The sequence below is a fragment of the Cricetulus griseus genome, chromosome 7, assembly GCF_003668045.3.
Source record: "Cricetulus griseus strain 17A/GY chromosome 7, alternate assembly CriGri-PICRH-1.0, whole genome shotgun sequence".
NCBI lineage: Eukaryota > Metazoa > Chordata > Mammalia > Rodentia > Cricetidae > Cricetulus > Cricetulus griseus.
This window is the reverse complement of record NC_048600.1, coordinates 75386508-75405481: the sequence shown is the minus strand read 5'-3', so window position 1 is coordinate 75405481 and position 18974 is coordinate 75386508. Positions and strand designations below refer to the sequence as shown.

Sequence of the window (18974 nt, the reverse complement as noted above, 5' to 3'; positions counted from 1 at the left end):
GTTTGAATACCTGGTCCCCAGTTGGTGGCACTGTTTGGGGAGGTTTTAGAACATTGAGGAGGTAGTTCCATGCTGGAGGCAGTATGCAGCTTGGGTGGCTTTGGGGCTTTATAGTCTGGCCTTTCTTCCTGTTCTCTCTCTGCTTCCTGTCTGTGGATGAAGTGTGATGACTGTGCTTCTGACTGCCTGGCTGGCCTCATGCTCCTGTTGCAGCGCCACCCTGCCGTGATGGACTATGTTCCCTCTGTGGGCCTGTAAGCTCAAACAGACCTCCCTTTCCTCTAAGTTGCTATTACTTAGTATTTTATTACAGCAGCAGAAACAACAAGACACCATGTAATGGCAATAAGGAAATGTTTTTAAAACATTGCAGATTATCTACAATAATCTGTCTGAAACAGAATTCTCAGTAGCAGCAGCCATGGGAACCAGGAAAGTTGTTCTCAGGATTCCCAAGTCTCAGACAGAGCACCTAGAACAAGTCAACCTAGAACATCAAGAATAAAGACATTTGGAGACAAATACACCTACCATAGCCTTCCAGGAGGGTCTGTCCAGTGGGTGTGATTCAGGAAGAAGGAAGATGATCTCAGACAGAAGGTCAGACTGAAAAAGGACTGGCTGGCCAGCAAAGAAAATGCAGACCCCATTGAGTTGAAAACAAATAAACAGAATTGAAACACTGAACAAGAATAGTATGCAATCAAGAATAAACATAACTTAGAAGTAAAGACGTGGAAGATAGTATAGCCTCAGAAGAAGACTAGATTCTTTATTAGCTTAAATTAATCATATCAAATGTGTCAAAAGTAGGAAATCCATATGTAGAGATGAGGGCTGGAATGTAGCTCAGTTGGTAGAGTGTTTGCCCAGCATGCACCAAGCCTGGGGTCTATAAAAAAGAAAGAGAGAGAGAGAGAGAGAGAGAGAGAGAGAGAGAGAGAGAGAGAGAGAGAGAGGAGGAAAAGAAAAAAAGGAGTAGAGACAGCATTTGTAATCGATCAGTAAATCAGTAATTAAAGTTCTAAAATTGTGGGGACTGAGGACTGAGGGGGCTGCATAGTGGCCCATCATGTGCTCAGGACTATTGAAGTTCAGTCCCCAGATTTGATCACATTAACAGAGATGACCAAATGGACATTTCTAGAACTTAGCATATAACAATTACAGCGGTGTCTTGACCTCACATGGCACATTTCAGAAAAGCTTGATCACATTGTAGGCTTTAACTTAAGTCTCAATAAATCAAAGCATAGTTGACATTCTGACCAAATTATTAGTAAATTTGAAACTAATTAAGAAAATATTATGAAGTTTTGGCATGGGGGTACACACCTTTAATCCCAGCATCCATAGACAAAGGCAAGCAGATCTCTGTGAGATTTAGCCAGCCTGGTCTACTTAATTCTAGGCTACATAATTAGGTGAGGTACAAAACAAAAACAAAACCAAAAAACAGCCCCAACATCCACAGTGACAAAAATAAACAAAATTCCTCAAAATTTAAAACCTACAAAAATCAGCATCTTATACTACAGAATGAACACCACCACCAGCAAAAACACCCCAGCCTCTTAAAAAGCAAAGCAAAACAAAACAACAAACCAACCTCAATGTTACTTTATAGGTCAAACACAGAGTCAAATTCTTGGACTTTTATGTGAGTCATTTTCCATCACTAAAACAAAACATACCTGAGGCTGAGGGCTGACTTTGGGAAGAGATTTATTTAGTTCACATTTAGGGAGGTTTTGGGAATCATGAAGTTGGACTGGCCTAGCTGCTTTGAAGGGCATGCATCATAGTTTTTTTGTGTTTGAGTCTGTAGCCCCTGGGTCACTGGGCACCTTTCAGTTCCTGAGAAACCGAGGCACTCCCTCAGGCAGTGAAGCACTGAGGCCGCATTGCGTTTCTCTGTGTTCCTCAGAACTCAGCTGAGACATATAGAAATCTGTCAAGACAATTGGTCTTAGACATTAATCCTGTGTGACTTACATAGCTTTCAAACATCACTGTATCCTGCCAACTACAATTGTATTGATCCTGGCAATCACCACTATGTCCTGTTTCTGATAAAGGTGTAAAAGTCTGATTGTCTTTGTAATAAACTTGTCTAAGCCCGTCTTGCTGTGGCCCCTCCAACCTGTGCATGGTTTTAACACCTTGACCGGCCATATCAGGTAACCTTGGCCTGGTAAGTAAGTGCCCATGCTTATAGGAAGTGGAAATCCTAGCCACATGACCATGGCATCTGCTCTGGTGATGACCTGGCTCCACCTCCTCACTGTGAAAGTGCATGTGAATGAGAAGAAGCCAGACTGACTAGTGAGGGGCCTGTCTTGCTTATTGATTGATTGATTGATTGATTGGAGGCAGGTAAGGATGACTCTGAACTCTCTCTCTCTCTCTCTCTCTCTCTCTCTCTCTCTCTCTCTCTCTCTCCCTCTGTGTGTGTATGTATGTGTAAATGTGCTCATCACATAAGCCAGAGGCCATCAGGAATTATTCCTTGTATATTGTCCACTTTGTATTTTGGGTTTATGATCTTTTTGTTACATTTTTACTTATTATTTTGTGTGTCTGTGCCACTTGTCAGTGACTATTGAGGATCCATAGACAACATTTCAGGGCACACGTGGGCAAGAATTTTTTCTTTTTTGTTTTGTTTTCTTTTTTGAGATGGGGTCTTGTGGGGGCGAGTGTACTCTTGTATGAATGAGTTTCATAATATTCATGACAGGATTACAGTCACATTGAGGACCCCCAATGCCCATGAGAAAAGCAAGGTCTTCCCCCCTGGCCCTAGTACTGATGTTTACAGTACACACAGGAAGTACCAACTACAGCTTCTTCCTCCTTCTTCTTCTTTTTTTTTTGGTTTTTCGGGACAGGGTTTCTCTGTGTAGCTTTGGAGCCTATCCTGGCACTCGCTCTGGAGAGCAGGCTGGCCTCGAACTCACAGAGATCCACCTGCCTCTGCCTCCTGAGTGCTGGGATTAAAGGTGTGCATCAACAACGCCTGGCTTAGCTTCTTCCTTCTTGATGACCATGGCAAGTGCTTGTGTTTACTTACCCAGGCAGTTACCTGATATGCCTGGTTGAGGAACTAAAACCAGGCACAGGATGGAGGGGATACAGCAAGACCAAAGATGTAACAATTTTATTGCAAGCAATCAGACTTTTATACCCTTATCAGAAACAATACAGTGGCGATTTCCAGGATCAAATACTGTTGTATTTTCAAGCTATGCAGGGTACATAAGATTAATGTCTAAGATCAATTGTCCTGACACATTTCTCTATGCTTCATTGATTTCTAGGGAACATACAGAGAAACGCAGGGAACCTGAATGCTTCACTGCCTGAGGGAGTGCCTCAGTTTCCAGGAACTGAAAGGCACACGGTCCCCCAGGAGCTACAAACTCTAATTGACAGAACCTATGACGCAAGCCTCTCAAGGCAGTGAGGTCAGACCAACTCCATGATTCCCCAAAGGCTATAGCCTAAGACTGTTCCACTAAAGAGGTCCTCTACTGAGATTAGCTGACCCATCACCTCATTTGGCTGTATACAATACACATGTTGAGTTTCCCTGATATTGGTGTGTCTCTATCAAAGTGCACAGTCCAATCAACCCCAGCTTTTCTGTATATGTTTTTGTCGCTTCTTTATTCTCTGTTGCACCAGTAAGATCAGTTCCCCGTACATTCAGGTTGCAGCAGGGTCTCCTGAACTTCTAGGCTGAAGCACTCTCTGCCTTCTCAACAGCTGTGGTTACAGGCTTGTGCCTTTGTACCTTGTGGTGATATATTATTTATGGTCTATTAAAGCTTGCGGAGGATTCAGAAAGCAAAGTCAGCCACAAGCCACAGAAGCCAGGCACACACCTTTAATACCAGCAGCCAGAAGCTAAGAGGTGGTGGTAGACACCTTTAATCCTAGGACTCAGGATTAAGAGGTAGACGGATCTCTGTGAGTCTAAGGCCACCAAGATCTACACAAGACTGAATCAATCTAAAAGAGAATTATCGCTTGCACCTTTAATCCCAGCACTAGAGGAGTATAAAAGACAGGAGAAAGGATTCAGTAGGAGGAATTCATTCTCCAGTCACACTGAGGAGAGGCAGCAGTTTGAGACTTGATGAAGAGCTCGTGCGTGGATCAGCACTTTCAGCCTGAGCTAGAGGTGAGATCTTGTGGCTGGGTGCTTTGCTTCCCTGATCTTCAGCTTGAACCCCAATATCTGTCTCAGGGTCATTTATTTTTGTGTGTGCCTGTGTGTGTTACAGTACCTAGCAGAATTTTGGGCAGAAAGGAAGTGCAGACTCAATATGCAGCCCCAGTAAACCCAAGCAGCCAGAAAGGGACAGGAAGAGAAGTCTTAACCTACAGCAAGCATCTCAGTTATAAGTATCTGCAGAAAACCTTGAGTGAGTGACATCCTGGGTGCATGTGTGCAGTTGATATAAGCACAGCTATGTCAAGGACCTTAGCCTTAGAACCACGGGAAAATGGCAAAATCTTCCCCCCTTGAATGAAGCTCAGGGGGGTGGCAAAACCTTCTGTGTGCAGATGTTGACAGTGTGTGCAGAAAACACCTACTATAGCTTTCTCTCCATGATGCTCCCCATAGCTGCTCCTATTGAGATGAGCTCAACTCACCTCCTTGTTCAGCTGTATATAATTACTCTGCTACTCTGTATGTGACAACCCCCGAGCCCCCTGTCATGACGCATGCAGTAACCCTACTTCTCTCTTTAGCTGTAGAATAAACACACTGAGCTTCAGGGAGTCCAGTCCACCTGATCCCAGCTTCTCTGTGTGTTTGTCTTTTCTTCATTTCCCCACTGCCTCACTCAGGTCCAAGTCCCCAAAGCTGTGCAAAGGACTCAATAAGTATGTAAGTGACCTAGCATAGGACATTCTCAGATGACTTTTGTGGGAACAGGACAGAGCCCAGACAGATGAGGCCATGTAGACACGGACCTCCTCTAAAGGACCCTAGGTGGGGCATTATGTGTGGCTTCTGCATGCCATCTGTGGCCTGATGTCCTTGGCCTTATGATCTGACTTCCAACTGTGATATCCATTGTGGGGTAATCTTTTTGTACACGGTGAAGATGTGCCAGTGAGATACATCTGCTCCTGGCAGAACCAATATACTTCAGAGAGGATGATGGGCATTGAATAACCTCCATATTGAGCTTGCCTTCATTGTAGCAAAGTTAGCCACTGGGCAAGATACCACCCTTGCTGTAACTGCTGACAGTATGCTGTCCAAATTGGACAAGCAGGACACAAAAGAAGGTGACTGCCAAGCTTTGCCAAGACAAGGTAGGCCAGTTCTCCAAAACTCCTGCTTCATAAAAAGTCTGTTAGATATTCTAGGTTTGGAGGCTGAAGATGGATGCCACAGTGTTAAGGAGGAACCTTGGGTAACATACAAGCATCCATCTGTTCCTGTCATTTCTATAGTTTTGGAAGTTGTTTACTCTGCACTCCCTATTTACTCAGGTAATATTTTATCTTACTTGGGTCTCTGATGGGGGTTGAAGACTAGATAGTTATAGTTTTACTATATTTTTTGTTACAATATTCAAAAAACTCACAAAAGAGATGTAAATTGAGTTGAGAGACACAAAAGCTTAAGTTGTTTATCGAAGAAAATGTTTAAAGATCTAAAAAGATATTTTAGATTGGTATACAAATTATGATAGAAAGTGGTTTAGGTATAAAACTTTGGATTCACCAAGATAGTATAGATAATAGAATAATTTCTCCAAATTTGCCAAATATAAATGGACTGGACATTGTAAACGTAATTCTTACCTGGTAGTTGTTCTTATTGTATAAAGTTTTACTGTGTTGGAGTTAAAACTTTTCCTTTTTATTTAGACAAAAAGGGAAAAATGTTGTAGGATAATCTTTTTGTACACTGTGAAGATGTGTCTCTGTCAAGGTACTTTCTGATTGGTTTAATAAAGAGCTGAATGGCCAATAGCTAGGCAGGAGAGAAGAGGCAGGATTCACCAGCAAGACATGGAGTAAGTTGGACATACACTATGCAGGAGAGGTAATGATCCATGTGGCAGAACATAGATTAATATAAATGGGTTAATCTAAGTTATAAGAGCTGGTTGGGAATAAGCTTAAGTTAAGGTTAAAGTTTTATAATTAATAAGAAGTCTCTGGGTCATTATTTGGAAACTGGCAGTCCAAAGAAAGTCCAACAACAGACATTCTCAGTGGTTCCCTCTATTTGTCACATCCCCATATATAGCCCTCCTTTGTGTTTATCCCAGTGTGTAACCTGACCAATTAGCACTTCTAATGTCATCTGTCAATGTCATCTGTGACCTCTGGCCTCAGTGTGGCCCTTGTGGAGTGGCAATAAGTGGAAGGATGGGAATGAATGAAGGGCACAAAGCTTGTGGCTGTGCAGAGTCAGCTCTAGCTCTGAGATCTGCAGAGCCTGGACAGCAAGCAGAGCCTTGAGGATTCCAGGACTGTCACTAGGCTCCCTACCCCCTGACTACCCACAAAGCTGGCTTCCAAGCTGTGTTTGGCAGCAAGGGGCAGCCTTCAGGGCTGTTGCTGGGCATAGAATTGTAGGTCAGCATTCTATTTTTATATCTAGTCTGGCCATTGTCCACTTCTATATTTACTCTCTAAAGAGTATTCCCAACTGCCTTCTTACATGGTCACTGCACAGTGTGGCCTTAATGGGACACATAGGTCACCCTTTCCACTGGTCACTCTTGCCCCATGCTGCCGATAGCCCTTGCCTGCCTTCAGGCTTGAAGGTGTCATTGGGGCAAAACACTAGGTCCTTGTGGGCCCCAGAGTTCTGTGCCAACCCAGGCTAAGCCAGGAGATGTTTCCTGAATGATTCATGCCCGAGGCTGTAACAACTAAGAATGCCAGGATGCAGTGGTGTGACATAGTGGCCGAAAATACAAGTGTCTGGTGTTTCTCCGATGTTAGGTAAGCTGGCAGACATTAGCAGATGATTGAGGATGGACCTCCTCCCTGCCATAATTTGCTTTGGAGCCCAGCTCCTTTCCTGGTAACACAGTGTATTTTTTTTTGAAAAGAACAATTCATGGTTGTCCCTCCTTAAGACCTAAATACCACCCAAAGGGAAGAAGGTGGCAGCCCAGAGCTTTGTCTAAGCCCACCGAGGGAAGGCTATTTTCTCTCTGTAAACTACAGTTATTTTATAGACTTGGTGGCTTTCTAAAAGATGTTTTTCTTGGCATATGTTAGTTGTACAGAATGAGAATGATGGGCTTTGTTATGGCATTTCACATGTGTATATGATACTTTTGATCATGTTAGACCCCTGATATACTCTTGTAATTTTGCTGATCCTTCCCTCCTCCCCAGCAGTCCCTCCCTGCATTTCACATCTCTGTGTGTGACCCAGTGAGGTTGACCACAGTTGCTTACAGGAACATGGGTGAGAGTTGCTAACAGAAACATAGACACCCTTTTAAGGGCTACATTACTGAAGAACACCCCCTCACCCCAAACCATTAACTGCCTACAGATGCTTAGGGAGGGGTGGGGTCTCCCGAGTGCCTCCCTCCTTTATGACAGAATGTTGACAGGTTTAATATTGTGCAGGTTAATACAACTGCTGTCAGTTAAAGAGTGCCTCATCATGCCTGGAAGACAGCTCTCCACCCTATTCTCCATCTCTTACATCCTTCTTCGGCATCCCCTGAGCCTCTGAGTGGGTGATATAGATGTTCCATTTATTGGTGTGTCAGAAAAGTGTGGTGATATATTATTTATGACTTATTAAAGCTTGCCTGAGGATTCAGAAAGCAAAGTCAGTCACAAGCCATAGAAGCCAGGCATATACCTTTAATCCCAGCATCCAGAAGCTAGGAGGTCCTGGTAGACACCTTTAATCCCAGGACTCAGGATTAAAAGGTAGACAGATCTCTGTGAGTCCAAGGCCACCCATAAGATGGTCTCAGCACCTGGGATCACACACCTTTAATCTCAGCATTAGGGAGGTATATAAGACCAGAGCAAGGGTCTCAGTAGAGGGCATTCATTCTCCAACGACATTGAGGATAGGAAGACACTCAGTCTCAGGGTTCTCCAGCCACGCTGAGGAGAGGCAGCAAGAACAGCCCATTCAGCCTGAGGTAGTGGTAAGAGCTAGTGGCCTGCTACTTTGCTTTTTTGTTTCTCAGCTTGAAGTTTGAACTCCAACATTAGTCTCTGGGGCTTTTATTTTTTTGTGTTACAGAAATGAACCATGAATTGTTGGGAAAAGGTATTTCCAATGCCTCACAAAAGGCACTGGTATAAAGCACAATAAACCAAACTGGGCAGGCAGGCACACCAGGGCAGAGAGTTCAATTAGTTATTACCCTAATGCAGGCATGAAGAGGAAGGTTGTAATGGAGTCAGATCTCAGGAATGGCTGGGATCCAGGGCTTGGTCAAACAGGTGTGTACATAGAGGTTCACAGGATGAGGGGAGTTTATAGGACCTTGGCCCTTGTTGGGCTGACCATCTGTCTTAGGATTTCTATTGCTGTGATGAGACATCATGACCACGGCAAATTTTTTAGAAACACTCAAATGCTACATAAAGTGTAAGTCCCATTTTACTTTTCCAAGGTATTTTTCTTCTGTCTTTATGAAGACATCTCTTTACATGGGCTTTGGTGGAGGTTGTGGTGCAACAACAGGAAGTCTAAATTGTTGTGGGGTATTGGGTCCTTCCAGGCATCACAAGATCAATTCCTGACTACTTTGCTGTGAATAGCATAGCTCACACAGTAATGCAGCTTGACACAGAGTTTGGGAAGCACATAAGCGTCGAAGACACTTGCTTCAGATATGTTCCTGACAGCAGCAGCCTCTACAATGTTCCAAATGATAAACTTCTTGATAGCCTTGTCCTTGGGCACATACTGGGTGCAGTTCATTCAGCGAATTGGCTGCACATGGCCACGGCACTTTTTTTTTTTTTTTTTTTTTTTTTTTTTGAGACAGGGTTTCTCTGTGCTTTGGAGGCTGTTCTGGAACTAGCTCTTGTAGACCAGGCTGGTCTCGAACTCACAGAGATCTGCCTGCGTCTGCCTCCCGAGTGTTGGGATTAAAGTCATGCATCACCACTGTTGCGGCACTTTTGGCATGCTCGTTGTTTCTTGTTTTTTTTGGTCATCTTGGAGCCAAGACCTGAAATGGCAATTCTTATAAAGGAAAAAATTAAAAAAAAATTAATTAGGGATGGCTTATAGTTCAGAGGTTTCCATTATTGTCATGGTGGGAAGAACCCTGGTAGATGACTGCCCTCACACCGAGAGTGGGCTGTCATGGAAGGCTCTGTTCTTCATCTGGGGTCTGCAATAGGACTGTGGCCGATGACTCAGCTACTCTTATCTCTGTGCCTTCAGCTGGAAGCTGGTGAGATAGGTTAGCCATCCTTGGTTTCTAGCATGACTAAGAAGTGCATGTGCAGTTGAGCAGAAGATGCACGATGAAGACAGAAGGGCTGGCCTTGCCACCCACTTTTAAGGACTCCGTGGGCCCACTGAAGAGGCGATGCTTCAGACAAGAGCAACTTCTAAGCATTTGTTTATTTAGCCGCTCCAGTGGGAGAGAAGGGGTCAGCTTCATGTTATTGAGGTGCTGCTTTCCTACAGGAGAGAAAATTCTCTAAGACAAATATTAGAAAGAAACTGAATGACTGTTCCACTCTCCAGGGTGTCCTGAGAGTGGCTGAGAATAGAGGCAAAGGGACAGTGAGGAACATAGACAGCTATTTTAAAGTATATTGTCAGGGCTGTATATTTTGGAAATCTATTCCACCCTACCACGAGTTCAGCAGAGCCCAGAATTTCTATTGTCTTTTAGACGTCAGCTAATAGCTGCTGGATGGCCTGGTCTCAGTGGAGAATGGCCTTAGCCAGGGCGAGTCTACCCCACCCTGAAGGCTAGTGAGATGTGCTGGTGTGGGGTGCCTGAGGGCTTGAGTACGTGCAGCAAAGGGGTGTCTTTAGGATTAAGGGAAATAATTGCTATCAGCCCTTTATACATGATAATAGATGTCTTCTGCCATTGCTTCCACCTTTGATGGTTACTTAAGATGATGCATTAATAAACTGCGGCCTTCAGTATTAGCTGATTGCCCTCCTGTGATGATCAGATGTCCCTGTCTCATCTTTAACCCTGTTGGATAGCTAGCTTTCCTGAATCCACACTCCCCCACTCAGGGTTGGATCCGGGGTTGTTTGGCTGGCTCTGATTGCAGCACCGAAGACATCAGTCTGTGATAGTGTATACAGCAGATTATGGAACTAAATAGGACATGGTGTCTGTATGAAATAAACTGCACAGCAGAAGCTCACACACTCCCATACTCGGCAGGCAAGGAACATGTCAAAATGTGGTTACTTCTGAGCCACAGGGGGGCAGATTTGTTTTGTCAACTCTTGTATACATTTTCTCGTTCTGTTCTAATGCCACTGCCATTTCCAAAGCTAGACTCCTCACTTGGTCAGTTAGCAACAGAAGGTTCCATGCATCCCCAACACACACACACACACACACACACACACACACACACACACACACACACACTATGTTCATACACCCCAACATACATACATACACATAATGTTCCATACATCCCCCAAACACATGCATGCATAATGTTTCATGCATCCCCAGCATGGACTAATAGTGAGATTTAGTGTTGTGTGTCTGTAGTACCAGCTACTTGGTAAATTGAGGCAGGAGGATTGTTTGAGTCCAGGGAACTCAAATGCAGATAGAGATTCTGTCCCAAAAGTCAGCAAAGCAGGAGGCTGGCAAGCTCAGTGGGTATAGGCACCTACCACCAAGACTGATGACCACAAGGTAGGAGAAGAGAAGCATTCCCTCAAGTTCTCCTTGACCTCTACATGTACCTCACACATACACATCCAAATAAATAAATGTAATAAAAATTTTAAATCAGCCAAACAACCCTCCCAATGAGAAAAACTAGACAAAATAAAACCCTAGAAATGATAAACACATACTTGAGAGATGGAAGACCATGGTGAGTTCAAGGTCAGCCTCAGCTACATGAAACCCTATCTCACACAAACACATAAAATAAGGAAAACTCAGAAATTTAGACTAAGACTGTTCTGCTATCAGCATGATGTTTTGAACCTGGTGTGCTGTAGATGGACCCTTCAAATCCACAACAAATTCAGATCCTGAGACCATGGCAGGTAGCTTGGCTCTCATCAGGCAAGATTTTGACCACAGTTAGGAGAAAACATTGAGAAAAGATAGTATTTTTAGCATCTCATTCCCAACCCCCATCAGAACATGCAGAAGGTGTCAGGGAAGTATCCAAGAGTCAGAAGATAGACTGAAGGGCTGTGAAGTGTTGTATGTTAAACTCAGTAAAACTCAGAACAACTTTGGTTACGTACAGTGGGCTTGTACCAGACTAGCCCTGCCAACAAAGGGTCAGGAAAGGAGGAGACACTCACTGGGCTCACCTATTACTGCTGAACTACTGGCTATTGGTAAATTCCTGGAGAGGCAGAACTGCCACCTTTCGTGGTGTACCGACTGCTGAGTTCCCATACTCCTACAGATAGCTCTCAACCCAGGATCACACCAACGTCCTTTTGTGACTCAGTGGGTCACATAACAAACACACGAACTAGAGAAAGGTGTGTTTAAGGACGGGGGGAGGGAGTATGGAGGAGGTAGTAGAGAGATAAGATAGGATAGAGGGTGAGAATGTCATTGTGCCTCTTTTACTGTGTATGAAATTGTCCAAGAACAAATTTAATTAATCAAAAAAAAAAAAAAAGTGTAGGTGCCTTATAAGCAAAAATGAAATCTGCCAGCAGAGGGTGCAAGGAGCATACGCCAAAGTAGGCAGGGCCTGGGATATTTCCACCCTTAACCCCCCCCCCCCCTTTACTGGCTGCTAGTAAACTTTCTTGCTAGAGTAGCCCGGGCTGGTCTGAAGCTCCATATAGCCCAGGCTAGCTTTGGGCCGTGGCAATGCTCCTGCCTCAGCCTCCTGAGCCACTATATCCAGCTTGTCCATCTGTTCTGATACGTTATACATTTTTACCATCAAAAACTTTGGTTAGGGTTAGAGAGATGACCCAGCCGTCCGGCAGTTTAGCAGTTCAAAACACTTACGGCTCTCCCAGCACCCAGGTAAGGCGGTTCACAACTGTCTGATCCAGGGGAATCTGATGGCTCTGGCTCTGTGGACACCTGCACACACCTACATACACATGCACAAAATTAAAGCAATAGAAATAAACCTAAAAACAAATTTGGCTTAGCAATTATGCCCCCCCCACTTGCTAATGCCAATATTCCTTCTGGTTCTGAGGTGTATTTAGTGTCTTTAAACTGCTTTTCCTTTAAATTTGTCTTGACATTTGCTTTGAGAAGTGGCTATGCTATGGAGGATGGGTGTGTTGTATGACGTGGGAACCATGAACAAATGATAGGGTGCTTATGACAGATTAAAGATTGCATCCAGGTCTAGCTTTGGGAACTAGTGAATTGGTGTGGAGCAAGGTTTGGCTTTAAGAGCACCGGTTGCTCTTTGAAGAGGACCTGGGTTCAGTTCTGTGCACCACATAGCAGCTCACAACCATCTGTAACTCGAGTTCCAGATGCCCTCTTTTAACCTCCACTGGTACCAGGCATGTACAAGGTGCACACTTGTAGGCAAAATGCTCACACATAAAATAAAATAGATATTTTAAAAAAGTTGCTGGAGTTTTGATTTTGCATTTCACTTATGGTTAAACAGTGACTTCTAAGTTCCGTGTCCCTAGAAACCAGAAGGCCACATTGATCCCGAAAGCACTCTCCTCTCCACCTGCCTACTTGACAGCCTCTTCTTCATTCTCATGTGAGAGAGGCAGATCCTGACCAGTTTGAAGGCCTTGCTAGCACATAGTCTCCAGACCCCCAACCAGCCATGAGAAGATAGCAGGGGAAGGGAGCCCCACCCCGTCACTGTGCATTTAAGCCTAGTTTTAGATGACAGAGTGACTTAGCATTTTATGCACACATGGGCTAGACTAGATGTTGTCACTTAACCCTATGTGTGTATCCCCTGAGAGGTGCCACATATTTAAGGCATTTGTCCTATGCGGATGGAAATGGAAATTCTCTCTGCTAAGACCAACATCTACAAGTCGAACTTGGTATTCACACCTCCATAAGCCGCCTAAGTGCACCATAGATGCTTAAAACACAGTTGGTTACAGAATAGGAACTTTACTGAGGCACTGTGAGGATGCCCGGGCGTTAGAGGTTTGGCCCCAGCTCCCAATGGTCCCTGGCTTCATCCTGTGGAGAGTGCTGGGAAGTTTGGGTCACTGGTGGTATGACTTTGAAGGAAGCGGTGAGACCATCTCTTTTCTATTGCACACTGCCCGTGGGTGACTTCACCTCAGAACCCAATGCTAACTAACCAGGGACTGGAACCAGGACAAAGGGGAAGGAAAACCCCCACCTAAGCAAAATCTAGTGGAGCATCTAAATTCTAACAACGAAGAGAATATCATACACCCATGAAGAAGAAACAAAAGCTGGCTTGTCAGAAGCGGGAGAAGCATAAGGCAGGTCCCAGATGGCTGTGACTTTACTTCCATTGGGGACTGTGACTGACAGTGGAATACTACCAAGTTGGTAAAGTGCACATGCCACAGTGTGGACGCAACAACAACCCAAGCACTTTGGACCTTGAGATAAAAGAAACAGAAAAACAAACAGCATGGCAGGGGTTCTGAAGAGACTTCAGGGCCCCAGCACCAGAGATAGCACTCTGAGAAGAGGAATCAGGGTCCTCAGGGTGGAGCAGAGATGCAGCTGGTCTCTTATTACAGCTTTCTCAGGATGGGGGAAGTTTCACAGCACAAGTTGGCAACCAGGCTCTGGGAAAGGGTGGGAGCAGGATGTGTGACCACCATACTCACGCTAATGTGAACTCACTTTCCCAGCACCCAATAGTCAGAGCTATTGACTCACATCACAGGCAGTACCTGAGGTGTCTGTAGGAGGGTGGGGCACTGGGGGCGCTGTGGCAGAGCAGCATCTGGTCTAGATTCTAGCTTTTCAGTTCATAGTTCTACCGTCACAACCCAAAGAAACTGGAATTGCCCCTGTACACGGTTGAGACCCTGAGCCAACTCAACTTTTATAACTCGGACATCTGGAAATACGTCCAGACCTACACATGTATAACGTTTTCTATGAACGTTTTGCTGTTTTTCTTTCTCAAGCCATGAACAGACAGATGTGGTAATCTTGGTAATCTTCTTTGTCTCATTTTTCTTCCAAACCCATTTACTATTTCCTTATTTAGTAATTCATTCTCTGAATATGCTCCCCCCCCAGGTCTCTGTATGGAACACAGGGTGGCCTAGAACTCATGACCCTCCTGCCTCATGAGTGCTGGGACCATGAGTCACCAAGACTAGTTCCACGATCTGTAACTGCCCTGCAAATGGCACCGCAGAGCAGAAGGGCCAGCACTTGACGAGACATCTGCCCTGCAGGCTGTTTGACTGGCACTCACCTGGGTGAGTTTCTGGAAGCAATGTGGCTTGATTGTCACTGGTCCTGTGCTGTCCACCTTGACTGTGCATATTCTATCTCTGTGTGACTTTGTAGATCTGTTTCTCAGACAAGTGTGGTTCTGGTTTTATTACTGGTTTTTGTTTGTTTGTTTCTCTGGCTGGCCTGGAATTCCATGTATATAGAACAGGCTGCTTTCAAACTCATAGAAGCTTGCTGGCTTTTGCTTCCACAGTGCTGGGATTGAAGGCATGCCCCACCATGCCCAGCTATTACTGGAGTTTGTAGGATAAAAGCCAACAAGCTAGGTCAGCCACTGTCCCCAGTATGACAATTTAAGAATTTCACAATAGTGAAAAGTATTGACTGAGATTCATGCTTAAATGGAGCATGAGAGTTGGGGGAGGGTCATGCAGTGGTCCTGTCCATCACTGACCCATCACTGTCTCTCTTCCCCTCTGCCCTGTGGCTGGTCTGATAAAGTCAACACAGAGTGCGATCTCTTCCAGAGAGGCAAGTTCCTCCTCTGGCAGGAACCCAGCTTCAGGTTTTCCTTTCCCCTAGCATGAGATTCCTGGGGAAATCTTACTTCTTTGAGTCTATTGTCTCAGTGGTCTGACAGCTGGAAGGAAGGGCACAGCAGTCTCTTTTTTAAAATATCTCTCAAGCCAGGCATTGGTGGCGCACACCTTTAATCCCAGCACTCAGGAGGCAGAGGCAAGTGGATCTTTGTGAGTTCGATGCCAGCCTGGTCTACAGAGCGAGTGCCAGGATAGAGAAACCCTGTCTCGAAAAACCAAATAAATAAATAAATAAATAAATAAATAAATAAATAAAATATCTCTCCTCCCAACAGGTTTGGGTTGTATAGATTGCTGTATTTCCCTGTTCATGGGTGTGCAGTGGACCATTCCAGGATCCCTGGTGGGCAGGGGGCACCAGGTACAAAGGGCTTAGCTTGTGTCCCTCGGGATTCTGACATGTCAGGGGCACCTCAGTTTGGTGTCTTCCTTTCTATTGAGCATCAGCTCATGTCACTTTGTAAGAAAAGTGTACTCTCCATGAACTTGGATGCTGTGCTTTAGTACCTGTGGATCAAGGTGGGCATCTGAGTCTGAAAAGCTGGATCTCTTTTTGTGTGCATCAAGGAAAACCTTCCCCTCTGCCAGAGTTGTCCGTCTGAGTGGACTGCTTCTCTCCATTTCATGTGTGTGATTCTCCTGACTTTGCTTCCTTCTGACATCAGACTCATCCTGGGGCTCAGAGTCGGTAGGTATCATGGCATATGGCTAGGCACGGCATAAGGCCAAGGGTGGAGTAAGAGCCCTTCCTGTCCAAGATTCTTTCTTAGAAACAAGGAAACCTGTTCCAGAAATATTTTTTACTGGTTAAATATTTGTGGTTAAAATTGGGCTATGCCTATAAATTCCCACCCAGGCCTTGATGAAGAAAATGAGATTATTGTGACTAAAACAAATGATTTGGTGTGAAAAGGATATTGAGGAATTAACTGTTGCAGCTACCATATTTCCTGGAATGTAAGGAGAACTAGAAGAGCATTTAAGAATTGTCATCAGACACACAAAACTATGGGGACATTGAAGTATGGTGAACATGGCAGTATGCAAAGATTCAGAAAGTGTATTCCATATAACCCATTGAGAAAATCAATGGAGTTAATTTTTAAAAAATGACCAGGAAGCTGAAGACAGAATGGGAACATGATAAGTTTGAAATGCAGAATAAGGCCTACCAAAGATATCCTAATCCCAAGAACCTGTGGCTGTGTTACCTTTCATGAAGACAGGCACAGGCAGATATGATTAAGTTAAAATTCTGAAATGTAGCAATCACCCTGGATGGTTACATGGGCTCAATAGAATTATTTTTGGCTTTTTGTGACAGTATCACTTTTTAGCCCAAGCTCGCCTGGAATTCATGGCAATCTTCCTGCCTCAGCTTCCCAAGTATTGTATTACAGGCATGAACTGCTTTGCCCAGCTTATTCTTTGAGAGGTGGGGACTTAGCTGCCTATGCTGGCCCTGAGCTCCTAGGCTGCTGAGCCTCCTGCCACAGGCTTCTTAGTGCTAGGATTACAGGCTCATATTCCCATGTCCAGTTATCTTTGGTTCCTTTAATCCCAAATGAGATGAAAAACTGGCAAGAATGAAGCATCCAGAGCATGCCACACAGGTGACAGACACCGCTCTCCGCTCCTCTGCAAGTTAAAACTTCAAAATACACTAAGAAATCTAAATTCTGTGCTAGTTTTATGTCGAAAGACCTTGACTTTTCTAAGTTTTTTTTTTTTTCTTCCTAACTGTTCATGCCAGCAGCATGGTGTGTCACCTCCAGGAGCTGGATTGATATGGACACATGACTAACAAGACCACTGTGAATTCATGTTTCCTTAGTTCTTACTAATGTCCTTTTACTGCCCCAAGAAAGGGTTGTGGCACCACTGCCCGGTACTGAAATAAAATAATTCCTAAAACATAAGATTATTAAAAAATCCATAACACAAGCTTATGAGGTGTATTTCATGTTCAATCACAGCACAAGGGACTGCAAGGCTGTCACCAGAAGCCACCAGAGTTGTCCGTGAGTCCCTAATAAGGAACTGACTCTGCCATCTCCCTGGCTTCAGGCTTTTGGCCTGAAGTGTGAAAGAATAGAATTCTATTCTTTGAAGCCTTCGAGTCTGTGGTGTGTTGTTTTAGAAGCCCCAGGTAACCAAGATGGGAATGTGCTGCCCAACCCCTCCTGATAACACCCTCAATCTTCTTTGACTGAGGTCATGTTTGTCAGATTGCTCTGCTGTGAAGTTGTCATCCCCCCTCTGCAATGCTGTAGAACGAGGCCCAGGCCATGTTTAAGAAGCAAGGCTATTGTGTCAGATAGTTTTTTTAAAAATATTTTCATGTAAATGTTATTACCAGCATAAAAGACTTGCACATAGAACTTTATTAAACCATCTTCTTATTAATTCTATTTATTTCCTGATAGTGGGAATGGAACTAATGGACTCCCATATGCAAGCACTGTCCATGGAGCTATCATGTCAGATCCCTTTATTAAATCCATTAGCTTTCCCCCATTTGATTTCTTTGGATAGTCTTGAATTATAAATGCAGGCAATGGTTTAACTTCTTCCTTTCTAATATTTACATATCACATTTATTCTTAATGTAGTATTACATCCGTGAGGGTTTCCTGAAGAACAGCAGTGGCTGTTTCCCTCAGAGCCAGATGGAGTGGTCATGTTTAAAATTCTGACCTTTGCTATTATGAGAAGGAGCTGCTAAAACAGCTAGACAGTCTGACGGTGGCACTCACCCAGTTGCCTATCACCAAAATAACGGTCAGGGAGGCATCCAAGTGCTCCAGGAGCAGTGCTGCCTGGAAATTCATGGTCCATATTCTCTTTATCGTTAACCAAACTCAGAAAGTCCTACAAACACCTGGATCTGTGCCCAAGAATACTCTTGGCACATACTAATGCTCAGCAAACAGGACAGCTCTGAAGACCAGGAAACAGCTGCAAAAGTTCACTGTCAGGGACTTGCAGCAGGACATTGACAAATATGGGGCTAGGCTGGGAATAAACTGTAAGGAACGGGAGGGAACATCTTAGTGCCCAGTCTGGGCTTCTGGCCTGGAGGCTCCCATTGCCTCTGAGAAGCTGCTTCTTTGCTCCACACATGCAGTCCTGGTGGGGGAACCCCAGTTAGGGACACCGTCCAACAATTAGGTACAGAGCTTGGGGTGTAATGGAAGTATACCCAATGTCCTGGACCTGGTAATTGTTCTAAAAGAAGGCAAGAAATTTAAGGAGGGCCAATTCCCTCCTCTCTCTCATTCTGTGTTAATGGAGTCAGGAGAGAAGGGAGAAGGGTCTTAGTAGCTGACCTACAGGGTGGGGAGGATGATACTGGAGACTGCCTTTACCTGCATGGGGACCAAGGGGAGAATCACAGATGGTGTGAAAGGGCAGGGAAGAAATACTAATGGTCTTGTTTGTTTGTTTATGTGGTGGTTTGAATAAGAATGCCTCCCCCCCATATTCTTGAATGCTTAGTTATCTGGGAATGGCACTGTTTGAGAAGGATTAGGAGGTGGGGCCTTATTGGAGGAAGTATGTCACTTGGGGGTGAACTTTGAGGTTTCAAAAGCCCAAGCCAGGCTCAATGTCTGTCTGTCTGTCTGTCTGTCTGTCTGTCTGTCTGTCTGTCTGTCTCTCTCTCTCTCTCTCTCTCTCTCTCTCTTCCTGCTGTCCGTGGATTTGGATGTAGAACTCTCAGCTACTTCTCTAGCACTAGTGTCTGCCTGTGTGCCACCATGTCCCACCATGAGGATTAGGCCAGCCCCAATTCATTGCTTTCCTT

The 18974-nt window shown here is 44.5% G+C and overlaps 1 pseudogene; it reads right to left on the bottom strand.

Moving 5' to 3' along the window:
- Nucleotides 1–8672: 8672 nt before the first annotated feature.
- LOC113836754 lies at nucleotides 8673–9007 on the bottom strand (annotated as a pseudogene).
- Nucleotides 9008–18974: the final 9967 nt, after the last annotated feature.